Source organism: Hordeum vulgare, chromosome 7H, assembly GCF_904849725.1.
Source record: "Hordeum vulgare subsp. vulgare chromosome 7H, MorexV3_pseudomolecules_assembly, whole genome shotgun sequence".
In the NCBI taxonomy this organism is placed as follows: domain Eukaryota; kingdom Viridiplantae; phylum Streptophyta; class Magnoliopsida; order Poales; family Poaceae; genus Hordeum; species Hordeum vulgare.
In genome coordinates this window covers 626,552,265-626,563,818 of record NC_058524.1, presented here as the reverse complement: position 1 = coordinate 626,563,818, position 11,554 = coordinate 626,552,265, and the positions used below count along the sequence as shown (strand labels likewise).

The following is an 11,554-nucleotide window of genomic DNA, read 5'->3' as shown; positions in this document are numbered from 1 at the left end:
AAATACTGCATCTTTTCGTCCCATGCTTACCCACTACCCTTCACATGAATTGTCGACCCCGTCGAGTTTTATACCTATCTTACTGGCACAAAACTTTACTTGTTACTAGGCCCTCTGTATCTAGTTCTTTCCAACTACAATTATTTAGGTACAGAAGGAGTATTTGTTAATTGAAGAGGTTCACACGCTCTATGCGTACATGTCCTGTGCTATAAAAGGGTCCATCCATCAACCCACCAGGGACACACACAACCGAACAGCTAGCCTTGCTCACACAACCTCTCATACACACCACCAACCACCAGTTAACCCTGCCTGCCGGCGCCGGAGGAGATGGAGGCGGCTATTGGCGCGGCGAACGGGCTCATCGGCACCGTGCTGAGTCACCTGTCCAGTGAGTTCTTGGAGGCGTATGTTGCCAGCTCCCAACTCGGCCTCAACTCCAAGAAGATCAAGGAAGATCTCATGTTCACGCAAGGGCTGTTGCATGAGGCCCAAAGGAGGGGCATGGGTGACAATCCGGGCCTGCAGGGGTTGCTGCAGAACCTCACCATCAAAGCCGATGAGGCCGAGGATGCACTGGATGAGCTCCACTACTTCATCATCCAGGACCACCTTGACGGCACCCACTATGCGGTGCCTGATCTGGGTGATAACATCCGCGGTCATGCTCAGCATGGTCGTCATGCTCTTCGTCACACCATCGGTAACTGCATTGCATGCTTTTCTTTTTCCCGCATGAAAGATGGTGATGGTGGTGCTGCTACTGATGCCATTACAAATAGCCCACACAACTCAGTTCGGAACAGTCGTAGTGGTGGCAATGATGGTCCAGTTGATAAGTTGTCATTTGACAGAGTTGCCATGTCCAAAAAAATCAAGTCAGTAATAGAGGAAATACAATCCCTGTGTGACCGTGTCTCCAAGTTGCTCCAGCTAATTCCACACCATAGCACCACCACAACAATCACCCCTAGACAACGTGTCACAGGGTCAATAATTGTACAAGATACATTGCATGGGAGGAGAGCCCTTTTGGATAAAACTATAGATGATATCCTCAATATTGCCATAGAGAACAATGAAACCCTTTCTGTTCTTCCTATAGTTGGTCCAGGGGGTATTGGAAAGACAACTTTCACTCACCACCTTTATAATGATAAAAGGATAGAAGAGCACTTTGATGTTAGGGCTTGGGTCTGTGTATCAACTGATTTTGATGTGGTTAAGCTCAGCCAACAGATCCTTAGCTCCATACAAAGAAACACCAATTCAAATCAAACAAGCAATTTAGCCGAACTCCAAGTATCCATCACAAAGGAACTCAAGTCCAAAAGGTTTTAAATTGCCTTTGATGATATATGGGAATGCAATAGTGAGGGATGGAAAAACCTGTTAGCTCCATTCAGGAAGGGGGAAGCTAAGGGCAGCATGGTTCTTGTCACAACTCGATTCCCATCTAAAGCTGAAATAGTGAAAACAACCGACTCAATAGCACTGCAAGGTCTGGAGTTTGATGAATTCTTCACATTCTTTAAATCATTAATATCTGGGGGAAACAAACCTGAGTATTGCCAAGAGGACTTAGATGATCTTGCAATTGATATTGCAAAGAAGTTGAAGGGTTCACCTTTAGCAGCCAGAACAGTTGGTCGGTTATTGAGCAAGGACTTTTCTCGGGTACATTGGATGGGAGTTCTTGCAGACAATAAGTGGCAAAAAGAGAAAAATGATGATGACATTATGCCATCATTAAGGATTAGCTATGACTACCTTCCATTTCATCTAAAAAAATGTTTTTCATATTTTTCCTTATTCCCTGATGATTATAGGTTTAAGAATTTAGATATTAAGTATTTTTGGATTGCACTAGGAATCATGGAAAATGAAAATGAGAATTATATTGAAGATCTAGTAAATAGTGGTTTTCTTGTTAAGGAAGTTGATGATTCCAAGCAACCATACTATCTAATGCATGATTTATTACATGAACTGTCTCGAAGTGTTTCATCACAAGAGTGCCTCAACATATGTAGTTCAAATTTTAGGGTTGATGACGTCCCACAAACTGTTCAATACTTATCTATTACAGTGAAAGGTAGATTTGAAGGGGATTTTAGGGAAGAAATGATTAAATTGAGGAGTAGGATAAACATTTGCAATTTGCGAGCTTTGATGATTTTTAGAGAGTATAAAGAAACAACTGATAGATTTTTGAAATATATATTGAAGGAAATAGAGGGTCTCCGTGTCCTATATATAGCAGCAGGATCCCAAGAATCTTTGCAACTCAATTTTTCGAAACTTATCCACCTCCGGTACCTAAAAATTACTAGACTGCGTTCATTTTGTAGACCAGAAATGACATTGCCTAGCACACTATCCAAATTTTATCACTTAAAATACTTAGACCTTCGTGACCTGATTTATAAATGTGAATTACCTAAAGACATTAGCCGCCTTATCAATTTATGCCATTTTTGTGTTGCGGATGAACTCCATTCCATTGTTCCTGGGGTCGGAAAGATGAAATGCTTGCGGGAGCTAAAAAAGTTCCGTGTTAAACAAGAGAGTGTTGGATTTGAACTGAGAGAGCTGGGGGAACTAACAGAACTTGGAGGAGAACTCAGTATACATAATCTTGAGGAGGTGGCAACCGAGGAAGAGGCTGCAGAAGCCAAGCTTGGGTCTAAGAGAGATTTGAAAGAGTTGAGATTAGTCTGGGGTGCAAATCACCAACATAGCACAGAAACTGATGTTATTGATGCTCTTGAGCCACACCCTGACCTTGGAGCACTTGATGCTCTTGAGCCACATAATCTTGAGGAGGTTTATCCTCCTTTTCCATAAGAAAAAGGAATTAGATAGGAATAGATATGTGAAAGTCAGATGCCGGCAACCAGAACACAATGAAAGGAATAATAGATGCAGTTTTTCCTTTTCTTTTTCCTTGGAAACGCACACATCAGCAGCTGCTATATATTTAGCCGTTCCCAGCACCAAGAGAATCCCCCCACCCAAAATCCCTAATAATTAACCTCTGCCGGCGCCTGGAAAAGATGGAGGCGGCGATTGGGGCGGCTAACGGGCTTGTCGGCAGCCTCGTGAACCTGCTCTCCAACGAGCTCGTGGGGGCGTATGTCGCCAGTGCTGAGCTCGGTCTCAACGCCGAGAAGATCAAACATGATCTCATGCTCGCTCAAGGGCTGCTGCAAGTGGCCCAGACCAGGGGTGTGTGCGAGAACCTTGGTCTGCAGGGGTTGCTGCATGAGCTCACCTTCAAGGTTGACAGGGCCGAGGACGCCCTCGACGAACTCCACTACTTCATCATCCAGGACCAGCTCGACGGCACCCGGTACGCGGTACCGGACCTCGGTGATGACCTCCACGGTCATGCTCGCCACGGTCGCCATGCTCTTCGTCACGCCGTCGGTAACTGTCTTGCATGCTTTTCTTGTTCGCCGCCTACCCAAGACCATACCGGCGCTATGGCTACTGCTGCTGCTGCTAGTAACCCACACAATGCAACCAAGACTGATAGTGGTGATACTGATGATACCGTTGACAAATTGAAATTCGATAGAGTGGCCATGTCCAAGAAAATTAAGTCAGTGATAGAGGACATACACTACCTATGTAAGCATGTGTCCGAGTTGCTCAAAATAACTCCACACCATAACACCACACCAACAGCCAACCCAAGACAGCGTGTCACAGGATCAACCATTACACAAGATACTTTGTATGGGAGGAGAGACATTTTTGACAAAACCATAGACAGTATCATCACCTCTGCCACAGATCAAGGTCAAACCCTTTCTGTTCTTCCAATAGTTGGTCCAGGGGGTATTGGAAAGACAACTTTCACCCAACACCTCTATAATGATCAAAGGATACAAGAGAACTTTCCTGTTAAGGCTTGGGTTTGTGTATCAACTGATTTTGATGTGGTTAAGCTCAGCCAACAGATCCTTAACTCCATAGAAAGAAGCAACTCTTCAAATCAAACAAACAACTTAGCCGAGCTCCAAATATCCATCACACGGGTACTCAAGTCTAGAAGGTTTTTAATTGTGTTTGATGATATATGGGAATGTAATAGTGAGGGATGGAAAAACCTGTTAGCTCCATTCATGAAGGGGGAAGCCGAGGGAAGCATGGTAAAGCTGAAATGGTGAAAACAACTGGCACAATAGCACTGCAAGGTCTGGAGTCTGATGAATTCTTCAAATTCTTTAAAACACTAATAGTTGGGGGAAATAAACATGAGTATGACCAAGAGGACTTAGACGATCTTGCAACAGATATTGCAAAAAAGCTTAAGGGCTCACCACTAGCAGCCAAAACAGTTGGTCGGTTATTGAGTTAGAAATTTTCTCGGGAACATTGGATGGGAGTTCTTGAAAACAATGAGTGGCAAAACCAGAAAAGTACCGATGACATTATGCCATCGTTAAGGATTAGCTATGATTACCTTCCTTTTCATCTAAAAAAATGTTTTTCATATTTTGCATTGTTCCCTGAAGATTTCAAGTTTAAGAATTCAGATATTACATATTTTTGGATTGCACTAGGAATCATAGAAAGAGATGAGAATTATATGGAAGAACTAGTAAATAATGGTTTTCTTGTGAAGGGAGTAGATGATTCCGAGCAGCCATACTATTTGATGCATGACTTATTACATGAACTGTCTCGAAGTGTTTCGTCACAAGAGTGCCTCAACATATGCAATTCAAGTTTTAGAGTTGGTGACGTTCCACAAACTGTTCGACATTTATCTGTCACAATGGAAGATAGATATGAAGGGAATTTCAGGGAAGAAATGATTAAATTGAGGAGCAAGATAGACATTGCCAATTTGAGGACTTTGATGATTTTTAGAGCATATGAAGAAACGCTTGCTAGAGTTTTGAAAGATACTCTTAAGGAAATAAAGGGTCTCCGTGTCCTATATATAGTAGTGAAATCCCAAGAATATTTGCCACTCAACTTTTCAAAACTTATCCACCTCCGATGCCTAAAAATTACCAAAGCATATCCATCCAATTGTCCAGAAATAACTTTGCATAGCACACTATCCAGATGTTATCACTTGAAATTCCTAGACCTTGGAGGCCATGCTAGTTATAAATTGCCAAAAGACATCCCCTGCCTTGTCAATTTATGCCATTTTCGTGTTGAAGAAGAACTCCATTCCAATGTTCCTTGGGTAGGAAAGAAGTGCTTGCTGGAGCTGAAACAATTCTGTGTTAAAAAAGAGAGTGTTGGATTTGAACTGGGAGAGTTGGGGGAACTAACAGAGCTTGGAGGTAAACTCAGTATACATAATCTTGAGAAGGTGGCAACCAAGGAAGAGGCCACAGAAGCCAAACTTGTGTATAAAAGATATTTGAAAGAGCTGAGGTTAGTTTGGGGTACAGATCACCAACATACCACAGAATCTGACGTTCTTGATGGTCTTCAGCCACATCATAAGCTTGGAGCACTGAGCATCATAAATCATGGTGGTACAAGAGGTCCTAGCTGGTTGCGGGGTGACAATAGCCTAAAAAACCTGGGGTCGCTCCACCTCGAGGGTGTGTTTTGGGGCACCCTTCCGCCTTTTGCGCAGCTATTGCATCTCACGTCACTCACATTGATCAACATCTCTGTACTTCGTGAGATCAGATCTGGCCTTTTTGGTGTTAGAGAGAAAAGCTTTGGGCATTTGAAGCGGGTCGTTCTTGGTAATTTGCCTGAATTTATCGAGTGGGTTGGGGGTGCTAATGTGCATTCTTTTTCAAGCCTGGGATACATCAGTTGCAAAGAAGATTGTCCCAATCTATGTGCGGTGCCCTTTCTGGAGTGCTCTGCCTCTTATGACAATCTAACAAGTTTTTGTATTGTTGGTTGCCCAAAGTTGTCTCTGCCCCCAATGCCTCACAGATCCACACTGGAATCATTGGAAGTGGGACGTAGTTCCACAGAGCTGTATTTTCATGGATGGCACATGGAAATCAATGGATATAGTGGTGAACTGGCCTTTCATAACCTGCATAAAGTTCAGTCTCTGAAAATCAAAGATGTGTCACACATTTCACTGACAGAGCTCAGCAAACTGAAATCCCTAACAGGACTAAATGTCACTAGATGCAACATCACTTGCCAAGGACTCCAGAATCTCACGTGGCTCGGATGGCTTAATGTAACAGATTGTGGCAACTTTTTTTCATGGCCCGTTGAAGCAGCTCACAGTATCAAGCCTTTCCCTGCTTCCCTCAAGACACTTAGGGTTAATGGAGAGTCAGGCATGCAGTCGATGGCTCTGCTCTCAAACCTCACTTGCCTCACCGTTCTCGAACTGGTGGACTGTGAGAATTTAACAGTGGATGGGTTTAATCCTCTCATCACACTCAACCTCGTCAGTCTGGAGGTGTATAACACAGGGGCTTGTCTTAGCCGCTCCATATCAGCGGATCTGTTCTCGGAATTGGCCGTAGCAAGGACCAGCCTAACATTGCCTGCAGGCTCCTTCCAGTTGCAATCTCTTACAGTTGATTGCATCGCAGCAGTCCTTGTTGCTCCCATCTGCAGCCTCCTCGCGGCTACCCTCAAAAGTTTAGATGCCATGAATGATGAGCGGGCAGAAAGCTTCACGGGAGAGGAAGATAGAGCCCTTCAACTTCTCACCTCCCTCAGGTCCGTCGGATTTGTGGATTGCCCGAATCTGTCGTCCCTTCCTCAAGGGTTATACAACCTTCCTTCTCTTTGGGACCTACGTATTGTACGTAGTCCTCAGATTCCATCTCTGCCCAAGGGACCTTTCCCCACTTCACTGAAAAGAGTATGCGTAAGTGATTGCAGTCCCGAGCTACAAGAGCAAGTGGTGAAATTAAAAGAAATATATCCAGATCTTGAAGTTGAGTAGCACAAGGTAACACACGACTCTTGTGTTTTATTAATGTATGTATACCTTCTTTTCTTACGTTTTAAAGGTAATCAATCCGACCATTATCTACTGTTTTAGATAGTACTAATAACTTGTTAAATCTGTCAGGTGGCTTAATTAATTGTTGGCACAGCATGTTAGCAGCTAGCTTCATGGTAATTTTTGAATGAAGGCCAAGACGACATTCAACCTTCTATTGACCTGGAGGTGAAAGCATGCCTATATATTTTTTCTATGATTGTTAGATACACTATAATAAAAAAAACGATTCTTTTAGGCTGTGCATTTGTATCTTTATTCTCTGATCCTTATGCCCATTACTCTGATTCTGCAGAACAATTAAAACCGATTGTGTGTTTGGTATTCAGTAAACCGATTGTGTTTGGTATTTTTCATTCGGAACAATGTAAATTCTCTGATTCTGCAGAGCACTTATATTGTTTGGTTGCTCCAACCAACCAATTACATTAACAGTAATAGAAGTATCATCAAGAAGTAGTTGTGCAGTTCTACTAGAACCATATAAAAGGTCAGTCCGTCACTCTTTCCCTCTTTTCTATTTCCTATTATTAGTTTAGCATCTCAGCGTTGCTCATTGTCCCCATCTGCAGCTTGTTGCCGCCACCCTCTACATGTTGGAGTTTTGGAATGGCGATCGGGTGGCAAGCTTCACGGAATATGAAGAGAAAACGCTTTCAATGCATATTGGTGTAAGCAGTAATCCTTCTTCACTCCATTACTGGTGGCATAATGCAACTATACCTCAGTGATTAAGCACGTGAATTATATGTAATATTGTAACAGGTACTTAATTTTTCATGCTCTTGCTCATCGGTCCATGGTGCCACCAGTTGCCAACATCATCTTGTGCAGATTGCATATACGGTTATCTTTCACTAACGGGCATCCTTCAAAGTTTCAGTTCCCTCGCCTTGCTAATTTTCTGACCTTACAAACCATTTCGACCAACTGCAATTTTTTGCTGTTGGAATTCAGAACTTGGTGGTTGCATCCAAACTATATATAACAGTAATGGAAGCACAATCTTGAAGGAGCTGCCCAGTTCTGCATAGGCCATCTATCAGAAAAGGTCAGTTGGTCAATTATTTCCCTTCTTTTAGAAAGTGAAAAGATCCCTACTAAAGCACTGATTTGTGGCAGGCATGTTGTAGCTATTCACTAATACTTGCGTTGGTTTCCCAGTGACCGTGCATGCTGTCTTTCACTTTCACATGGCAAACAATTTGGGTGGAAGAGCATCTCTTCTGTATGTTTTACTTGCTTTCTAAATATGGTGCATGCAACACACTTTCTTTGCTCCACTTTGTTAGTCTAAAGCAAGAATGTTTGCCTAGCCTTTTTTCGGAATATATACCAATGCTAATTAAAACATGTTTTGTGCAACATTGGAACAGGTTGATTACTGGATCATGCAGTTCGTGCTACCCCCAACAGTCGACTACATCCTCATCTTGTGCGGTTTTGATATATGGTGATGATTCACTGTCACCTTCAGAGTTTCAGTTCCAACTTAGTATGTTCGTCTGATGACCAACGACTGAAAGTAAGGACCAAGAAATTATATAAATGATGATGAATTCCATTACCTTGTTCATCATTTTCCAAGTCTTAGATCCGTTACCCTGTTTCTGCAGAACGATTCACATGCAACAGTGAGTTTTTATTCAGATTTCAGAAGCAACCACTTACTAGTGAGCCTCTGTCTAGGTGTCTCGGCGGAGAGCTGCATGGTTGTGCATAGTCGACCATTTCAAAGGTAACTGATGACATCAAGTGGTTGTTAAAAGAGTTACACTGCAAACTGTAGGTGTAGCATGATGGACGATTCAGGTTTTTGGCACTACCTCATGTATTTTATATGTCAGGCCTGTCTTCGATTCAATACTAGATAGCAATGCATCGCCTCCTCCACTAGCTCCTGCCATCTCCTCTGCTGTGGCCAGTGGCCACACACGTTCCCGCCTGCGCATCACCGTCGGCCCACTCCATCATCCTCCTTCACCACTTCTCTTATCCTCCCTCTTTGTTAGTGTACACGTTACATAGTTTGTTACCTGCAGCTACCTTGTGAAACCCCACCTCGCTCTTAGGAATGCTTCTTTACACTTCTTAATTCCTCCTCCCACCGCCCATCATGCCAGATTGACCCGGGATCACCGTGGCGACAACTCAGCAAAATGATGCATGATGTTTCTGCGGTGTTGATCAATACATAAATTCTTCCCTGCTGTAAACTTACTTAGAAAGGCTGGAGACTGATAGTCCAGTTCAGTTCCAACCAGGAAGGTCAGGTCTGTTGTAAACTTGTAATGCTGCTTCAGACTGTCCGTGGCGAGCTGTGAGGCTCCGAGCATTGCTTGCTCGTTGTTCAGACATGTAATTACTGGTGTTAAGCAGCAGGGCAGTGCTCTGTTCCCCTCTTCTTAAACCCATCGCCCACCAGATTTCTTGCTCAGCATCTCTCACAGTCTCACCACAACACACATAGAAGCAAGCAAAATAAAATGTGATCCACGGGACATCCTCCAAAGCATTGTATATCACACGATACTCAACAGCGAGTTGCGCAGTGCTGTGATTTCATTTATAAACTGGAAGTAGCCTACACACGTCTCCCATACTAGACCTGACGATCATCCTCTCGGCCGGGCAGGTTTCGGGCCGGCTTGACAAAGCCCAAACTCTAAATCTCAAGTCCAGCCCGAAACACATGAACAATAGAATTTCACAATTAAAATAATTATTTTTGGGGAAATTAAAATAATATGTTATAGCTAGTTTTTGAATAAAGATATATATTTGTGGTCATTTCGGGTTTATTTTTTCACGAATACGCAAAGCTTGCGCATTGATAGAAGAAGTTACGCAAGAGGCGTGAACATGGTGCGTGAAGCAAATAGACATGAGATACTTCACCCAAACATCGAAAAACACGGCTAAACTCGCTGACTAGAGAAACGGTCCAAATAATAAATGGACGACCAACATCCTCAAAAATGGACGTCGCAAGCAAACAAGACAACTCCTTTACGAAGGAGAACAATACCAAGATGACGTCGTGGTTCTTTTCGGAAAACCAGACCTAGGGTTTCCCCTCATGCTCCAAGAGGGGCACATATAACGGCCATGGCGCCACCTCCAAGAAGGGGACGACACCCGGTTGTGTCATCATTGCCAGCATAGGATGCGGGGATTTCAGCCTGGAGAAGTTTCGAGCAATCCCAAGCCATCAAAGCACAATCGAAGAAGACGAAGTCGACCATTGGCCGGAATTACAATCATAGGAAATGGGAGTCGCACCTAACATGGAAGGAGACACTGGGCGTCGCCAGACATGCGAGCTCCAGAGGAAGGCAACAAAGTTGCGTGACTGAATGGAATGAAAGGCAGCGAGGATGCGGCGATGGCCGGAGCCCTGGATGAGACATGATTTGGAAGGGAGTGCAGATCCAAGCCACCGTTACTGGAGCCGTAGGGGCGCCGGTGGAGCCAAGTAGTTGGAAGGGGACGCGGCTCCCGGAGCATGCCAGAACCAAGGACGCGCTAGAAGGGAGAACCTACCAAGTGCACCATCAGGGTCGTGGTGGTGCCGAGATGGCAAGAAGCGAGCGAGCTATTTTTTTGAAAAGGAGGATGTACCCCGGCCTTTGCATCTGGATGATGCATGCGATCACTTTATTAATTATCCATAAAGAATTTACAAAGTAATACATCAATAAGCCTGGAACTACCATCTTGATAACAACCGTCGCTACTCCTATACCCTTGATGTAGGGGCATCGAATGTCCGAACCTAATATCAAACAAACATCGCATCAAAGCCTAACATCTAATGCCGGATGCCCCATCTCAGCCACATACCGGGACTGGCTCACACACCGGTCCGGCACAATCACCGAGGCCTCCACCGCCGTCTTCCATCGATCCATCTCCAAAGCAAGGATTGGCGCACAAACTTTGCCAGCCCGGCGTCAACCCCACCATGGTGCCATCCAGCCGCATCCGTCGACGATATCGAGTTGCACCATGCCGCCAATACTCGTTATCATCGACGCGATAGATACATATCTCCGCACCAACTAGAAGCCATCGAGCTATAGGAGTCGGAAAGAGCACATCTCTCGGGATGTGCGGGATGAGAAGTCGTACTGGACGGGCATGGACGCAGGAGGGGCACAGGTCCATGGCTGCCAGGGCGAAGTCGCCCCTATGTGGGGATGGGTGGAGGGGAGGCAGCCAAACCTCCCGATCGGTGTGCTGCTGGGCACAACCAGATGCCTCCATGGACGCCTCCCGAAGAGGCCTACCCGAGGCCAAACATGGGGATAAGGATGGTGGCGTTTAGGGGCACAGTAAGGAGGGCGCCCCCGCGGCCATGATAGGCCGGCCGAAGAGCACCATACCGGACCCTGGTGAGCCCACATATCCCATCTAGAATGGACCGGTACCGACACACGAGAGCCGCAGTCGAGGAAGGCTACCATCAACGAGCCGGGGAAGAGACACCAAAAAGAAAGTGATTCTCTTGTGCATTGGTAATAAACATTTATCAAAAATAAAAAAATGCGATGTCCTCGTGCATGCTTATTTCAAGAATCACTG

General features: G+C 44.6%; 2 pseudogenes; both read left to right on the top strand.

Moving 5' to 3' along the window:
• Positions 1 to 259: 259 nt before the first annotated feature.
• On the top strand, positions 260 to 2,850 carry LOC123409621 (annotated as a pseudogene).
• A 209-nt stretch (positions 2,851 to 3,059) lies between these two features.
• LOC123409620 lies at positions 3,060 to 8,427 on the top strand (annotated as a pseudogene).
• The last annotated feature ends 3,127 nt before the right edge of the window (positions 8,428 to 11,554 follow it).